Source organism: Arvicola amphibius, chromosome 9, assembly GCF_903992535.2.
Source record: "Arvicola amphibius chromosome 9, mArvAmp1.2, whole genome shotgun sequence".
Taxonomy (NCBI): domain Eukaryota; kingdom Metazoa; phylum Chordata; class Mammalia; order Rodentia; family Cricetidae; genus Arvicola; species Arvicola amphibius.
Window position 1 is genome coordinate 828832 of NC_052055.2, and position 7497 is coordinate 836328.

Below are 7497 nucleotides of genomic sequence, written 5' to 3' on the forward strand. Positions count from 1 at the left end.
TGACAGAAGAACAGGACTGATGGGGGAAAATCTGGGAGCCTGTAATCATGGGAGGTGCTAAGTCCATATTTATCCAGATTCCTTATAAAGAAAACAGAAACTACCCTTGGCATTGCCTTGGGCATTGTCAGTTAGCATTTCTGTTCCCTACAACCAAAAGCATTGTAACGGATCACACCATTCTTGTCATAGAAGCAGCTGTGCTTACCCTAAGGAGGGTGATCTGGGGTAACTAAGAGAACAGAGGCTTGGAGCCAAACATTCCAATCAGACAGATTTCTGAATGAGGACGCTTGTTGCAATTTTAGAGTTTCTGTATCAGCTGTAAAACGGTGTGGTGTGTGTGTGTGTGTGTGTGTGTGTGTGTGTGTGTGTGTGTGTGTGTATAAGAAAGGGGGGGCAGTGCAGGAGAGATGTCTCAGTGGTTAAGAGCTCTTACCACTCTATCAGAGGACCAGACCTCAAATGCTAGCATCCACACTACAAAGCCTGGGACTCCAACACACAGGGATCACATGTTTTCTCCTGGCTTCTATGGGTATTCACACACACATGTGCATACACACAAACAGAGCACACACACATACACACACACACACACACACACACTTTGTTAAAATGTAAAGAACAATGAAAACCTCATAAGCTTCAGATCCTTAAAACTATAAATAAGTATAACTGTACATATGTCACTTAGGCATGCAATAAGTGCTCAATGAATGTTCACTCTTTGTTCCCTCACCCTCTACTAATCCATATGTAGAATATTAATATCAGTAAAATGGGAAGTGTGCCCAGTGGTGATGTCAAAAAGTCATTGGTTTTGGGGGTTTTTTTGATTTTTGTTTCTTTTGTTTTTTTTTTTTTCTTCATCATCTTTATTTGGAAACAAGAGAACTAACTGAGTTCCACATGGGAGGCTGGAGCTCAAAGAATTGCTTTGATCACAGCCTATCTGTGTTGTTCCTCATTTAGTAGCTGCTACTGTCTTTTGTTGAGCTTGCTACCATCTGTGACTCAGCTTCCAGGTCCAACCATCTGATCAATGCCTCTCTGTTTAGAGACGCCTGATCTTCTGGGCTGCTTCAGGCCACAAAATGTCTTTCTGCGACAAGCTGGAAACCTTTAAAATCATCTTTTAAAAACCTTTAAGTTCATCTGCCTTACTAAACAACAACAGCCCCTGGAAGAGTGATCATCATGGCCTGGCATTCTCAGGGTGTGTGGACCTAGTCACAAGCACGAGATAGCCTATACTCTGTAATCCAAAGTCAACATCTTCATGGCCTTCCAGGACACATACCCAGCATTACCTCCCTCACATGCGCTTTCCCTCCCTAATGGTGAGGCACTGTGCAGCCACTTTGGGAGCGCTCTAAACTCCTTTACAATCAGGTTATCTGTCCCTTCTGAAGGCATGAGCACAACATCCATCTTACTCACTAGTGTGGCAAACCCTAACCTGACAGCAGTGTAGAAGAACAATCAAGGAACTTCAGCCTCAGCTCTGGGAATTCCAGCTTTACCTAAATTGAATAACCCCTACTCTCTTGGACATGGTTACATCATCTGGAAAATGGATGGATTACATGGAGCACCACGCTTGGCATATAGCATTCATTTGCTGGAATGGATGTTACAGGTCCTACTGCAAACTAGGAAGTGACATCTCTTCTTGCCTGTGAAAACTCCAACACATGGTCCACCCAAACTGACATCTTAATTTACATTGATCTGTAAGGCAAATAAATACTTCTATTGGTCTAAAATATCTGCTAAATGTGTCCTATATGAAAGCACTTGAGGCCCAGCAGTGAATAAAGAGTCTTGACAGCTTAGTCCAGGGGAAGGAGCAAACTCAGAGACAAAAATCATGATATGAACTGAGGTCAAGTCTACAAAAGGTAAGAACTGTGTGAAGGAATACAGGGTACACAGTAGGAAGCTGAACATCATTTGTTTGGGGCATCAGACAAAGCCTCTTGCAGGGAGAACATCAGGAAAGCTAACAGGAGCATGGCGTTCCTCTGTGCTTTAGCTGGATGATATATGCATCCCCAGCTAGAGATGTCACCAACAACAAGACAGATTCTCACAATGTGTCCTGTCGATACCCCAACAATCCTACACCATCACCTCCAGAGGGACAATCTGCCCTATGATCACAAAATCTTAACCAGAATGTTCCCGGATTTTAAAAGCATCCTCCTGCACCCAGTTCTCATCGTAGGGTGCTGAACTTTCCCGAGTATCTGCTGCTCTGTTTCTAGCAGAGAAGCACTGGGCTTTAATGATCCTATTTCCCCAGAATCCTGGAATAAGGGCCATTCAGTCCTGAAGCTTGAGGTTACCCCCAGCCCCATCTGCTCACTCTGCTCCTGTCTGGCTGGCTTTCCATGACTCTTTGTCCTAACCCACCTTTATTTAGAGCTGCCTATAGACTCAAGTCCCACCAGGAAACCTCCGAGGATGGGCACACATCCATACAGAAAAGGAGAAGGGTCCTTGGGAGGTGACTGTGCAGAAGCCGCTCTACTACTCTTGTTTCCACAGAGCTCACAGGGCTCACAAAAGATCACCGCACACGGTGCATTTCCAACATTTCCATTTGCTTTCCTGCCCCATTTCATTTTCCTGCTTGATTTCTAATATGCTGTGAGAGTGATTTCGTGTTCCAATGTTTTCTGCCTGAGGCTCTTGGCAGGTAATAGCTTCTCTAGCCATCCCCCACTCCAGTCTTTAATTCATTTGTATTAGGTTCATACGTCTCCTTCATTCAAAATTATTCCCAGTCTCTATTCCTGGACCTTTTCAGCATTCATGTTCTCTTAATCACAGCTCTATTCTTGTGAAGAGACACCATAGCCAAGGCAACTCTTATAAGAGAAGGCATTTAATTGGGACTTGCTTAACGGTTTGAGAGGTTTAGGCCATTATCATGGTAGGGAGCATTAAGGCAGGCATGGTTCTGGACAAGTACTTGAAAGTTACATCCTGACCCACAGTCGGAGAGAGAAAAGAAAAAGAGATAGAGACACGTGGAGGGGGGAGGCAGGGAGAAAGAGAGAGAGGGAGGAAGGGAGAGAGACTGGACCTGGCAAGTGCTTTTGAAACGTCAAAATTCAACTCCAGTAACACACTTCTTCCAACAAGCGCACACCTCCTTCTAATTCTTGAAAATAGTGCCACTCCCTGTGTCTAATCATTCAAATGTATTTTTATTTAAACCACCACACGTGTTGAGTCATTTCTACTTAAGTGTCTGAGCTATAGGAATAGAAAAGAAGCTTTTGCTAATTATGTTCTTTGGCCTGGGGCCCCAAAGTCTCTGGTAGGGGCAGACAGGTCAATAGATGAATAAACAATAAACAGAAGTGTGGCAGAAACATTGAAGAAATTTTACAAAGGAAAAATTATTCAAACCTGAAAGACTAAAATTAACAGCATAGAGCAATTATACCTGAGACACATCTGAAATAATTTTCTTGTTCATCAAACAACTTATACAAATGGGAATGTCCAGAGGGCCAGAAGTGAAGACAGGACAGTGATTGGTGAAGTCCAGCAAAAGCTACAGCCAAAATGTTAAGTAACTGAAAGAAAGAGAATATAAACAACTTTAAAACATGAAATAAAAATGCACAAATCTGTGAGGTAGTAAATCTTACAGGCGAGAAGGAAAGCGTGCCCTCTCTTGGGCACATTGCATATGATCAAAATTACTTCAACTTTCTGAAAACTGGCTAAAAAGAAAGAATCCAGCATTTGGCCCTACTTGTTCAAGAGAAACATTTACCCATGAAGTCCAGGGAACAGGCTTCTCAATGCTAGACTGAAAACTCAAGTACCTATATGAAGTGAAAAGATGAGGGAAACACTGTTCTGTAAACCAGGGGAATAACTCACCTGAGTTTGGATTGCTGCTGACACTCTGGGTGCCATTCCAGGGACTACCTGCTGAGACAAGGGGAAAATATGCCTTTGTAAAGGAGAGATGTGGAGACACCATTCTATCCTAGATGTAACCTAACAACACAGAAGCAGACACCTTCACTGCATCAGGACACTACAGCCTACAGCCTCGGGTAGCATTTTTACCTGGAAGTTTCCTGGAATTTTCAGTGTATAAGAAATAAAAGAGATCAAGGAAAAAGTTAAGTAACTCCCAAACAAACAAGCAATAAGGTAAGTCTACAGTATAGGACTTCCTACAAACATCTGCCCAACCTTCTTCAGAAAATCGCTGTCAGGAAGAAAACATAAAATGGGGGAATTTCTTGGTGTTCAAAAAAGACCATAGAATTATAACAACAAAATGCAATGCTACAAAATGATTATGCCCTTATTGTAAAATAATCTTGAAAATAAAGAAATTTGAATATAATACACTGGATACTAGCAATAACTGAGGACTCTAATTTATTGCAGTCTGATAATTATCTGAGACTACATAGCAAAGTATTCTTATTTTTTTCTGATATGCATGCCAAGTGTTTAGGGGGTAAAGCATGAAGCAACTAATTTCCAAATGGTTTGCAAAATATGCATATTTATACAAAAATGAAAAAAGTTTGAAATCATTAAATATAAGTGAAAATATATGGGAATTTTGTACTTTAATATATTTAGATTTTTAATTTAAAATGTTTGAAATGAAAAAAATCAGGGTCAGATAATGGAGGAATTACCTTAAACACATTAGGATTCTGGGCCTTATTGTCAAAGGACTTGAACAAGCAACTAACATGGACAAGTTCACCTTCTATTAGTTTTAGGTGTACCTATGATACTCATTCAACCAGCATTTCTTGACCACTGAATAGTACATGAACCCTAAACTAAATGCTGTAGGAGACACAAACTGAAATGGTGTTGCCTGGTTACAGATAAGCTGTAAAAGACATAGCCCAGGCTAGACCCCTTCTTGTCTAGCATAACTAGGAGCATTAGGAGGAAAGGCAGTGTGCAGTGCTTGAAGGTATAAGCTGAACCTCAATGTCTGCACATGTTTCTCAGAAAGAAAGGACCAACGGGTGACTTAAAATTGCTTCTCAGCCCTTGCTGTGGAACAATGGTCTGTACCCTGTCAATTGGCTCGTAGCCAGGAAGGAACTAGAAGTGGGGTGACCAGGCAGGGAGTAGAGGCAGGGCAATGAGAATTCTGGGAAGAGGGAAGTTTCAGTCGTCACCCAGTCACCTAGACCCAGAGGAAGCCAGATACAAACAAGCAAGATATGACTGCCTCACCTGAAAAGATACCAAGCCAGGTGGCTAACACAGGCAAGAATTATGGGCTAACGTAAGTTATAAGAATTAGTTAATAAAAAGCCTTAGCTAATGGGCCAATCAGTTTAAAATTAATGAAGACCTCTATGTGATTTCTTTGGGACTTAACGAGCAGGACAGAAACCTCAGTCAACAAGCCCTGGTCCCCTAATCTCCTTATTCCTTTATGCCAAAAACTCAATTCCCATAAAAGATGCTGGAGAGTTTAGACTTCCTTGAAGTGGTTTAGGTATATATAGCTGGCCTAATAAGATTCTAGTCAAAAGGACCCTATTTAGGTCTTCTGAATTTTGCTAAGGGCTTTGTGATAGTTTGAATAGTTATGGCCCCCATAGATTCATTTGTTTGAATGCCTGACCCATAGGGACTATCACTATTAGGAGGTGTGACCTTGTAAGAGGAAGTGGGTTACTGTGGGGCAGGCTTTGAGGTTTCATGAGCTCAAGCTACACCCAGTATGGCACACAGTCTCCTTCTATTGCCTACAGATCAAGATGTAGAACTCTCAGCTGCTTCTCCAGCACCATGTCTGCCTGCATACCTCCATGCTTCTCGCCATGATGATAATGGACTGAACCTCTGAACTGTAAGTGAGCCCCAATTAAATGTTTTCCTTTAAAAGAGATGCTGTGGTGATGGGGTCTCTTCACAGCAATAGAACTAGAATGAAGACAGGCTACGTGCAAGAGCTTTCTTCCCTGATAAAAAGCAGATATAAAGAAGCCTTGCCTACCTCTCCCTCTTTCTTGCTCATAAGTACAGATGGTGAGGGCTACTACAACTCTAGATCAAGAAGAAGGCCAAGAAAAGAAAGGCAGAAACGTGGGCCAGATCCCTAAGATCATGGAGTCACTGACATGAACCTGTAACCCCCGACTACTAGACTTCTTGTTATGCAAACAAATAGTTCTCCTTATTTCGAGTTAATCACATCCAGGTTTTACCACTTGAAACCAAAACCTTCACTCACCTCTACCTGGAAGGATCCTGCTAGGGTAACACCTTTAAAGAAGTCTTAACCACTTTGCTGAATCACCGGTCCTTCTGAGCTCTAATGATATGCTTGCTAAGGTTTGGATGATAGAATGGTTCACACTGATTAGCTAATATGCTGTGAACAACATTAGATGTAGGCTCTGTGCTAAGGAGCATCTAGATTCAGAGAGCCAGATACCTGCACTATAGGATACGCCATCCATGGATATATAGATGGAGCCTAGATCAGAAGACTGAAATCTGGCCTCTCATAATTAGTGACTTTGTAATTTGGGTCACAAGGATTGAAGAGACTTTTAATGAGATAATTCTTACATTGGAGACAATGTAAAAGGATATTCTTTGTAAGTTACAAGCTGTCACCCAGACAGATGGGAAGAGATGGAGTGGAGAGGCAGAATGCACGCAAAGCTGGACTCAAGGTAAATGTGAGTCTGTAGAAAGGAGTTACGAGCCTGAAGAGAGAGGTGTAGTTGGAGAAGATTCCAAAAGCAGAACTGAACATGCTAAAGGCAGATAAAGCAAAGTCGTGGGCTGATGGCTGGTACTGTCTTCCCGCTGCCCAGACACTTGAGGAAAATGGCTTCACGCAACTGTAACAGCAGCTCTCCAAGGCTGATATCATGAGGGCAAAGAGCACAGAGGAGTTATTCTAAATGTTCAGAGACCAGATCAGTTCATCAAAGCATCCCCAAGGCTGATTTAAAAATATCACCTTAGGTCAATGTGCCTCTTTCCACGGGAAAGTCACCACGGTAGACTAGAGAAGGAACCCTAGAGGCTAAAAGTAGAGTTAGAATTTGGTAGGGATTTTTTGTAGCACGGTCATTTATTTTTTTTTCCTTCACAGCATAGCACAAATGTACCGCACACCAAAAATAATGAGTTAAGAAATCAGAAGAGAAGCCAGGAATGGTGGCTCATGTATGTAATCCCAGCACTCAGTAGGTTAAGGCAGGAGGATCACCTTGAGTTAAAGGCTAGCCTAGACTAGGCTAAAGAGTAAAACTCTGCCTCAAAAAAATATTAGAAGATGAGAGAAAGAGATCAATAAAAAGAGGAATTTTGTAATAAAACTTGAAGGTGAAAGGGGTCCAGGGACTCAGAATGATGATAATAACCACAAGGCCCTCACATCTCAGATTATGTAATGACCGAGAACTTTGTAAAGTTTTACCTAAAGAACAAGAGTGAGGGTCTGAGAGCTGCTTGGCC